We start from the raw sequence: 11,701 nt of genomic DNA, 5'->3' as shown, positions 1-11,701 counted from the left end.
AGATTCCTCAAGAGGCAGGTCAGCTGGTCTGGTCCCATCTCTTTCAGAATTTTCCACAGTTTATTGTGATCCACACAGTCAAAGGTTTTGGCATAGTCAATAAAGCAAAAATAGATGTTTTTCTGGAACTCTCTTGCTTTTTCCATGATCCAGCGGATGTTGACAATTTAATCTCTGATTCCTCTGCCTTTTCTAAAACCAGCTTGAACATCTGGAAGTTCATGGTTCACATATTGTTGAAGCCTGACTTGGAGAATTTTAAGCATTACTTTACTAGCATGTGACATGAGTGCAATTGCGTGGTAGTTTGAGCATTATTTGGCATTGCCTTTCTTTGGGATTGGAATGAAAACTGACCTTTTCCAGTCCTGTGGTCACTGCTGAGTTTTTCGAATTTGCTGGCATATTGAGCGCAGCACTTTCACAGCATCATCTTTTGGGTTTTAAATAGCTCAATGGGAATTCTATCACCTCTACTAGCTTTGTCTGTAGTGATGCTTCAAGGCCCACCTGACTTCACATTCCAGGATGTCTGGCTCTAGGTCAGTGATCACACCATCGTGATTATCTGGGTCGTGAAGATCTTTTTTGTACAGTTCTTCTGTGTACTCTTGCCATCTCTTCTTAATATCTTCTGCTTCTGTTAGGTCCATACCATTTCTGTCCTTTTTTGTACCCATCTTTGCATGAAATGTTCCCCTGGTATCTCTAATTCTCTTGAAGAGATCTCTAGTCTTTCTCATTCTATTGTTTTCCTCTATTTCTTTGCATTGATTGCCAAGGAAGGCTTTATTATCTCTTCTTGCTATTCTTTGGAACTCTGCACTAAAATGGGTATATCTTTCCTTTTCTCCTTACTTTTCACTTCTCTTCTTTTCACAGCTATTTGTAAGGCCTCCCCAGACAGCCATTTTGCTTTTTTGCATTTCTTTTCCATGGGGATGGTCTTGATCCCTGTCTCCCGTACAGTGTCATGAACCTCTGTCCATAGTTCTTCAGGCACTCTATCAGATCTAGACCCTTAAATCTATTTCTCACTTCCACTATATAATCATAAGGGATTTGATTTAGGTCATACCTGAATGGTCTAGTGGTTTTCCCTACTTTCTTCAATTTAAGTCTGAATTTGGCAATAAGGAATTCATGATCTGAGCCACAGTCAGCTCCCAGTCTCATTTTTGCTGACTGTATAGAGCTTCTCCATCTTTGGCTGCAAAGAATATAATCAATCTGATTTCAGTGTTGACCATCTGGTGATGTCCATGTGTAGAGTCTTCTCTTGTATTGTTGGAAGAGGGTGTTTGCTATGACCCGTGCGTTCTCTTGGCAAAACTCTATTAGCCTTTGCCCTGTTCCATCTGTACTGCAAGGCTAAATTTGCCTGTTACTCCAGGTGTTTATTGACTACCTACTTTTGTATTCCAGTCCCCTATAATGAAAAGGACATATTTTTGGGGTATTAGTTCTAAAAGGTCTTGTAGGTCTTCATAGAACAATTCAACCTCAGCTTCTTCAGCATTACTGGTCTGGGCATAGACTTGGATTACAGTAATATTGAATGGTTTGTCTTGGAAATGAACAGATATCATTCTGTCATTTTTGAGATTGCATCCAAGTACTGCATTTTGGACTCTCTTGTTGACTATGATGGCTACTCCATTTCTTCTAAGGGATTCTTGCCCACAGTAGTAGATATAATGGTCATCACCATGATGGACAGCTCATGGTGGAAAGTTCTGACAAAATGTGGTCCACTGGAGAAGGGAAAGGAAAACTACGTCAGTATTCTTGCCTTGAGAACCCCATGAACAGTATGAAAAGGCAAAAAGATAGGACACTGAACGATGAACTCCCCAGGTTGGTAGGTGCCCAATATGCTACTGGAGATCAGTGGAGAAATAACTCCAGAAAGAATGAAGAGACAGAGCCAAAGCAAAAACAACATGCAGTTGTGGATGTGACAAGTGATGGAAGTAAAGTCCGATGTTGTAAAGAGCCATATTGCATAGGAACCTGGAATGTTAGGTCCATGAATCAAGGCAAATTGGAAGTGGTCAAACAGGAGATGGCAAGAGTGAACAGATACATACCACTATATATAAAATAGATAACCAAAAAGGGCCTTTATATAGCACAGAGAACTATACTCAATATCTTGTAATAACCTATAATGAAAAATCATCTTAAAAAGAATATATATATAACATATATATATGAATCACTTTGCTGTATACCTAAACTAACACAACATTGTAAATCAGTTATACTTCAATTTTTTAAAAAACTGGAAAAGCAAGTTTAACTGTCACATAGGCACTGAGAGGTAAAGACTCTTGAGACGGATTTTGCCCAATTTCTAATACTTGTCTAACAGCATTTGCTAGAAAGATTATTATTGGATAAATGAATGAGTGACTAAAGAAGTGAAGAAATTTTTAAACCTTACTTCTAGAAATGAGGACCTGGCTCTAGATGTACAAACAAGCAAGTAATAACCATCTCCCCCATCTGGGTGCTGCTTTGGAGCCCACAAAGTACTTTCTCAGGCAGTATCACCCCGTCGTCTGCCTTGGAGCAATGGTGAACAACCTTTATTAAACTACTCTGTTCAATTAGGAATTGAACAGCACCTAGTGAACTCAGAGAGGTCTCCAGAAAAGCAATTATTAAAAAATGTAGAAGGGGTTAAGCACACCTTCTGAGGAAAAGTTAAAAGAATAAAGAATATTTCAGCTAGACGAGAAGGTGATGATAAATTTTCAAGCAATGAAAGAATATCATACGAACAATGGTAACTGGCCATGAGTCCATCCCACGGAGGACAGAAAACAGGAAATGACAGTGTGAAGAGGGAGAGATTTACATTAAATCTAAAGAAAAAATGGAAGAAACTATGGTTTAGGACTAATAGGAATAATCAGACATATTGATTTAGGGCAGCCTGTGTTTACATGACACATACAACGTAGATTCATTAAGTTCTGTTTGAACTCAGAGGAGTCATTATTCCTCAGAATGTATTTTATGTCACAGATCTGCGTACGTGGAAACTCCTTTGTAATGTAAGGCCGTATTTTTACAGGAGACTTCCAAGGCTGAGATTACCAAAAAATTAAGTTGGATTTTTCAGTGTACCCTTAGGAGAGACTTGTGTTATTCTCACACCTATCTTATCATAAATAATAAAATGATAGAGATGTCAGTGAGTTTCTACCATAAAATTTGTGGTCATCAGGCTAGTGATCCCATAGCTGTCTATAATATTTGTTATGCTCTGGGAAAGATACAGTTATCTACTTTTGCATAAAAAACATATGCTACTGAAAAGTGCCTCAAAAATAGTTGCTAAGATACAGATTTGACTTATTCTTGATACACAAGAATAAGTGATTTCACACTGGAAAGAAAAACATCAAACTTTCAATCAATTAAATCTAGGAAAAGGAAAAAATTTCAGACTACTTTGGCACTGAGTAAGCCAAACATTAGAAAGATTATCTGAGTCTTTTTACATTTCATCCAGAAGTTCTTAAACCCAAAAAATGTTGGCCAAGAGAGAATTTTAAACCAGTTTAAAATTTCTAAACAGTCTTAGAGACAAAGCACCTACTAGAGTTTATTATAAGGTGCAGAGTGCTATGAGGATTTAAAGAAGTAATCATTGGACCTCCCTGGTGGTCCTGTGGTTAAGACTCTGCTTCCATTGCAAGGGGCACACATTCAACTCCTAGCTGAGGAACTAAGATCTCATGGGCCATGTAGCGTGGTCAAAAAAATAAAATAAAAAAGTAATCATAAAATTCTGTGAGGCACAAGTGGTTAGAAGCCTTGACTGCAATGGCAGTTCTTGGATCTTGGAAGGATGGCGGAATGTTATTAGGGTGGTAACGATGCTGGAGATATACAAAATTATAGAAGAACAACCAAGGCTTTATTTGGGAACCAGAGATCATTTCATTTGTCTGAACTTTGTGGTACATATAACTGTTGGGGGCTACAGAGATAATTGGAAACAGAAAGCCCTGAATCACGCATCCAAAACATTATAAGAGAAACTCCCTTCATACAGTGGATAGTATGTCTAAGTCACACTAGACAAGGAGCTTTCATCTTGAGTATCAACACCCATGAATTAATAGAGAAGAACCAGTATGGTTTGCTGAGAGGTGTTCTGAGGCCCTGTCTCTGCATGGTGGGACATACTGTGATCAGCTAATGATGTCTGCCATGGTCAGTATAAGGAGCATCAGTACTGATTCCCCAGATGCTTAGCTATGTCACATCCACAGACTCTTCTAGTGATTTTAGATTCTAGACTCTTAAGATTCCATGCACTCTGAAAAGCATGTGTTTTTACTGAAAACATCATTTATTCCTCTATTCTTAAGGTTAGCTTCCTTTTTCATTTTGCAGAGTATAGCAGCCACGCAGTTGATTTAGTCTTAAGTATCTTAACTCATTGAAATTCTGTAACAGTAGTAAGAAGAAGGCCATGGCACCCCACTCCAGTACTCTTTCCTGGAAAATCCCACGGATGGAGGAGCCTGGTAGGCTGCAGTCCATGGGGTCGCTAAGAGTCAGACACGACTGAGCGACTTCACTTTCACTTTTCACTTGCATGCATTGGAGAAGGAAATGGCAACCCACTCCAGTATTCTTGCCTGGAGAATCCCAGGGACAGAGGAGCCTGGTGAGCTGCCATCTATGGGGTCGAAGAGAGTAGGACATGACTGAAGTGACTTAGCAGCAGCAGTAAGAAGGTGAAAGAGAGGGGGAAAAAATGGAGAAGGCCAACTCTTCAAGTGGAATATCTGAAAAACACCTATAGTTTCCTCTTTCTCTGAGCTCAGTATATGTATTGCATTATCTTCAACAAGTGGTATAGGAAGAGAAAAAGGAATCACACCAGCCACTCCATCTATTCTACTCGCCTCTGAAACAGACCTGCCTGACACACGCACCAAGACTCAGTTTTTCTAAACAGAAACTAGTAGGGGGAGAAAAGCAAAGGAAACACTTCCCACACAAAGGATGTGTTGGTTCTGGAAGATGATTCTCTTCTCTGATGCCAATAAAAAGACTATCTTTCAGTCAGCTTCAGATATCAGCAATGTTACAAACAATAAAGATGACAAAATCACAAACTGGGTGAAATTGTATGCATGGGAATCCTTTCAACCATTCAAATTCAAAATAGCAAGACATGGGTTTGGTTCTCATATTTTTCCTCTAGAGGTTGTAAATTCTTTCAGAACTCAGATTCAGTCTTTAATGCTTACCTACCCAAAGTCAAAATAATAACTGAAAATCAAGGCATGCCAGCAAAAAACCTCAGTCTGTCCCCTCTTTCCCCATCTCCTCCACCACTCACTTTCAGATTCAGAAAGCAGAACAACGACAATACAAAATACTCCTAAAAAAAAACCACTGGGTGTCACACATGAAAAGAATCTATATAAGTCCAGTTAGGATGCAGGAATCATGAAAGCTCGCCTCCCCAGGGCTCATCTGGGGAGGAGCAGTCTGTGGGGAGCAGACTTAACTGTCAGTTTAGAATGCCACTTCATCAGAATGGGAGCAGCTTGACGGAGTGAGCCTCTGCCCATGACTTGGGGTGGGAGGGGGATCTGCTCAATGACTCAATACTCGTGTTTATTTAAAACATGTCCTAAACCTACACACTATGCCTGACGCTGTGTTTCAAATGTGAAACATGAGGTGTCCTAAGATCAGGGAGTTCCTGCTATAGTAGAGGAAGTAGAAACACACAACCAAAATAGCCCAGTGTGATGTAAGAATTGGAGATAGAAATGGCAACCCACTCCAGTATTCTTGCCTGGAAAATCCCAGGGACAGAGGAGCCTGGAGGGCTACAGTCCATGGGGTTGCAAAGAGTCAGCCATGCTGAAGCGACTGAGCCCAGCAGCAGCACAATGCAAGAATGGTCACCACTGTACCTGGGTGCTTCTGGGGGGTCTTTTGGGGAAGGAAAGGCCAGAGCTGTGAAAGATATTTCAGAAGTGAATGTTCAACCCCTGACCTCAAAATCAGGTCTTCCTTAATACTTCAAAATCTTCTTTAATACTCACTGCCATACAAATACACTCAACATCCAAATTTAGGCATCAGAATTTCATCCGAATGATAGAATATTGCAGTTTTTAAACATTTTAAGTCTCATACATGTATTTACACACATGTGTATATGTTGTGTGTATACATATATACCTGTGTGAACACACACATGCATATATATATATATTTTTTTTAATGGGCAGGGAAAATACTCAAAGAGTATAAAATAAGAAAAAGTATAACAAGATAGAAACTGTGTTATATATAATAACAATATTGTCTCAGCCTATCGATAGTGATGCTACTGACTAGAAATGCCTGGGGACACTAAACTGGGCCTGTGCTACTTGTGTCGAGCCCCGCAGACATTTCCTTTATGGAGTCAATATTTTAGTTGGGCTGACCCTTGCGGTTCTTACTGTAATTGCAAGATATCCTCAGCAATAACTATCAGGAAATTTTGAAAAAAATCAAGGCTTATTACTTACATGTCTTGGAAAGTATGCGGCACACCTGAGACCACATGGAGAGGTCACAGGTAGACAGAGAGAGAGAGAAATAGGAAAAGGATCTGGAGTTCCCCCTTCATTGGGGTCAAGGGTGGGATGCCTGCTTCCTGGTTTCACTCTTTACTGATGAATGTAAAATATAAGATCTGGATGGAAACAATCTAAGTGTGTATTGGTAGATGAATGAATAAAGATGCAGCATACACACACACACACACACACACACACACACACACACACACACACACAATGGAGTATTACTCAGCCATGAAAAAGAACGAAATAATGCCATCTGCAGCAACACAGGCAGACCTAGAGATTATTATACTAAGTGAACCAAGTCAGACAGAGAAAGACAATACTGTATGATTTCCCATATATCTGGAATCTCAAAAACAAAACAAATGAACAAATGTAACAAAACAGAAATTGAGTCACAGATACAGAGAACAAAGAGGTGATTGCCAGTGGGAAGAGGTATAAGTGAAATAAGTGAGGGAAATTAAGAGATATAAACTTTCAGTTACAAAATAAATGAATCACAGGGATGAAATGTACGCTTGTGGAATATATTCAATAATTATGTAATATTTTTATATGTTGAAAATAGTCAAAAGATACAAACTTCCAGTTACAAGATAAATAGGTACTAGGTATACAATGTACAATATGATTAATATAACTAACATGGCTCTATGCTATACATGAAAGTTGTTACAAGATTAAAGCATGAGTTCTCATCACAAAGAACAAATTTTTTCTTTTTTTTTATTTTGTATCTATATGAGATTATGGATGTTCAGTAAACTAATCATGCTAATCATTTCATGACATATGGAAGTCAAATCACTATGCTGTACATCTTAAATTTATGCTCTGTGTGTGTGTGTGTTTAGCTGCTTAGTCATGTCCAACTCTTTGTGAACTCATGAACTGTACCCACCAGACTTCTCCATCCATGGAATTCTCTAGGCAAGAATACTGGAGTGGGGAGCCATTCCCTTCTCCAGGGGAATATTCCCAATCCAAGAATTGAACCCAGGTCTCCTGCATTGCAGGCAGATTCTTTACCATCTGAGACACTAGGGAGGCCCCAAATCTATGCAGTGAGCTTGTATATGACACATACAGGTATATGTCAATTATATCTCAATAAAGCTGGAGGGAAAAGAAAAATGTTCTAAATAATAACAGAATGAGAAAGGATACATTACATTTAAAGACTTGTGAGATATAGCTACAATAATAGAGATAAATACATCTTAAATGAGCAAATCCAAAAACCAGGACAACTGAAACAAACATTCCAAATAGCTAGTAAGAGTAACATGAAAAGTTACATTACCATGTGTAAATAGATAGCCAATGGGAATTTTCTATATGACTCAGGGAACTCAAACGGGGACCCTGTAATAACCTAGAGGGGTGGGATGGAGAGGCAGGTGGGAGGGAGGATGTTCAAGAGGGAGGGGCCACATATATACTGATGGCTCATTCATGTTGATGTTTGGCAGAAACCAACACAATTCTGTAAAACAATTATCCTTCAATTAAAAAATAAATTTGAAATAAAAAAAATAGCTAGTAAAAAAGAAGGACATGATTTTTAAAAAAGATAAGAACATATCTCAAAAACAGTAAAGAAGAAAACAATAAAGGTACTCAAAACAAAACCTACAACAGAAAAACAAATTTAAGAGAAAAAGAGATAAAGCATAAATTTTCCCAAAAGACCCTGTGAATCAAGAGTCCCAACTTGCTTGAGTAAAAACAAGAAGAACCTTACTCTTCGTCCAGAATCTTGTATTTTTGCACTTTGTCATTATTTCTGATAGGCTGGGACCTGGGACTTGGGACCTGGAAATTTTTACCAGAGTGCTTGCACCTGGACAAATGTCTCCTCCATTTCTTGAGCAACAGAATACAAAGAAACTATAAGAGACTAAAAATAACTGCATAAGTGAGCAGTTGGGGCAAATTACAAACAAGAAGACACAAAACAGTCACAAACCAACTGCCACTCTTGAGGTGCAAAAGCAGGGTACCCCACAAAATCTGTAAACACAGCACCACCAAGGGGTGTGCAGACCACCCAAACCACCCCTCCAACCCCACCCACCCACCTCAACACCCAGCTCATTTAAGGTACCAGCTTGTTCCCCGCCTTGGGAACAAACAGGAGCACCTGAATATCAATAAAGCCTTGCCTGAATTCCTCCTCTGGCCCCTTACCAATTTCTAGTGATTAAGGAGTCCACGAACCTGAGTCAGTCACATTTCTATCAGCGATATAGGGAAAGTTAAGAATTTCTGTCTATGTCCCTGCAGTTAACAAAAATAAGTAATAAATTCAGTACCCTCTTCAAAAAAACAAATTATAAAATCCAGAATTAAAGCTCAGGAAGGGAAAACAAGAGGTCAGTCAAATGAACAGTTGTTTATCTACCATAACCAGAGTTTTCTGGAAAAAAAAAAAGAGGAACTTCATGGTGGACCAGGTCTGGCTCTTTTATCTAGGGTAGCTGGCAATGTGTCTGTTGGAGAGGGATGTCTTTGATGTGGACGACTCAGCGATCAAAAGTTTAATGTCAGGCACATTGCAATCAAAAAAGCAAATATGATCCTGATGATAAATTTTGATCCTAATGATAAATCTCTAGCATGACATGACCCAGCTGGATGTTTTCCTTCCCCAAATTTCTGGGTATAGCTGACTCACCCCTGTTAGTCCACCACAGACTGTGGAAGTCCAAACGCCTGCCCCCAGATTTCTGCAGCTTCACCCTGAATCTCTGTGTTCATAGCCCCCCGAGTTCCTTCCCAGACTCCATGCTTACGCTGCTTGTATTGATCTAGACTTGAAATTAATATCTCCGCACAGCACCAAAATATCCAGTCACACAATGCAACAAATGCATTTGCTGCAAAAAAAGAAACAAAAGAAAGCCAGGTCATACAGCTTCCGCTGAATCTCCTTGGTAGAGGACACCCACACGCCATCTCTCTCCTTCCTGCAAATTGTCCTCCCACGCTGAACCAGAAAATGTACCAGTTTATTTTTCTCAAAAAAAAGAATTTCACCCCAAAGATAAATGCTGATGCCAGCTGTCACTTAATTAAAAAAAAAAAAAAAAATCAACTCATTATACACTAAAATGCTAACAGAGGAATTCCTTAGTTTGAGGATTGTGGACAATTTTTTTTCCTCCGTGGTCTTCTGTTTTGTTTTGTTTTTCCAAATTTTCTGTATATTCCTTTTGCAATAAGAAACACAAAATAAAATTGATGTTTTAAGAACTCACTTGTGAAGAGGGTGTGGAGGCCTCCGTGGGCGGGGGACGAGGAGGGTAGAGGGCCTGCCCCACTTCAGACCTGTTCCCGAGGCCCCGGTGAGTAGGCCAAGCACGCCCCCTAGTGGGGGAGCCCGTCGGCACCCTCTGCTCTCCCGGGCCTGTGAAAGCCGCCCTAGTCAAGGTCACCCAATTTCCTGCTTCCAAAGCTAAGGAAAGACCTTTTCTCAGCCTCACCCTTCTGGGCTTGTTCCTCCTGACAGGAAAGGGAGAGGCCGTTGTATTCTGGGTGTACAGGAAGCCAGGAGGGAAGCCCTGGCGGCCAGGAGGGTGCAGGAGCAGTGAGCCGCTCTGCGGAGCCCCTTTTCTAATAGGATGGTGTCACATCGTGGGTTCCTCAACCTTAGTTTTAAGAGGCGTTTTCAGTGTTTTGCTGGTCGCCCAGCATCACGGCAGCTGAACTGCTTGAACAGAGCAGTTTGCCTATTTGGGGCTACAAGTTTAAAGGCCTTGTTTCATTTCTTGTTTCCTAAACTTTAATTTACAGCCTTAATCCTTTTCAGGATTCACTGGCATAGGCTCGCCGCTGTTTGCTAAGGTAAACAGCAGCTCTCAGGCCGCCCCACTGTTTCGCTCGGTAGAAGGTGACGCCAGCCTGGAATTAGCTGGGGAGGAGGGTACACTTCAGCGGGGCTGGGAGAGATATTTCCCCCCACGAATCCTGCTTTGGGGAGGCACCCCACCCCCTCACACACCCCAACACCACCCTGCTCATGACTTCCCTCTGGGGCTGCTCTAAGCCTCCTGGAAACCTGATCTTCTCTCCTTAGCTTTCTCCTCCCTGTCACAGCCTCAGAGATACTCTTCGATTTTACAGTTTACGCCAAACCTCTGCTCCAGCTGGGAAGGGGTGGGGTTTACCCACTGTTCCCTCAACACCCCCTGAAGTTTGGCCTCTGGGCCTTGGCTCTCCTCAGGCCCTGCCCTCCCCCAGCAGCCCACCACTGAAGACACCTGCTCGTCTGGTCTGTGGGGCTCAAGCTGAGCCAGGCCGGGTCCTGGGGCCCTGTGCTGTAGTGCTTGCACCTGGACAGACGTCTCCTTGAGCAACAAAATGCAAAGAAACGTAGTTGGTGTTCAGTCGCCAAGTCATGTTGGGATCTTTGCGACGCCATGGACCACAGCATGCCAGGCTTCCCTGTGCTATAAAGGACTAAAAAGAAATGACAAGGGACTAAAGAACTGTGTGCATGCGCAGCTGGGGCAAATTATGAACAGTAAGACACAAAAGACCAAACATCCAGCTGCCACTTCTGAAGAGCTGGGAGCAAAAGCAGGGTGCTGTCCATGCCCCTTGCATACACCACCACCAAAGGGATGGGCAAACCACCTAAGCCACCCCTCCCCTCCCCACATAAAAGGAATCAACTCTCCACCCTCATCAGGGAGTGAGCAAGGAAACTGTTACTTGTTATCACTCCCCCCTATTGCAACAGGGGCCCCAATAAAGCCTTGCCTGAATTTCTTGTCTGGCCTCCTATCCATTTCTATTGATCAAGGAGGGCGAAGAACACTGATCAATAACAAAGCCACAGACTGCTAACAAAGGTTGCCCCCATAGTTCCAAGGCCAGTCACTAGGTGGTATTTTGATGACCTTTTCAAAGCCATCTCACAGTACATCTACCTGATGTCATCTTCTCTCAAGTCCCCCACCCCAGAAGCCTCTTACTGCCTAAATCTCTTCCCTCTCATGAATCCCTCCAGGAATTGCTTCTATCCTCAGGAGTCTGGCAATTCTTGCTGTTGAAACAATAATAGCACTTCT

The sequence above is a fragment of the Bos grunniens genome, chromosome 26 (assembly GCF_055505025.1).
Source record: "Bos grunniens cultivar Pamir isolate PY7600 chromosome 26, Bosgru_T2T1.0, whole genome shotgun sequence".
NCBI lineage: Eukaryota > Metazoa > Chordata > Mammalia > Artiodactyla > Bovidae > Bos > Bos grunniens.
The sequence above is the reverse complement of the archived record's forward strand: the minus strand, read 5'-3'. Positions refer to the sequence as shown.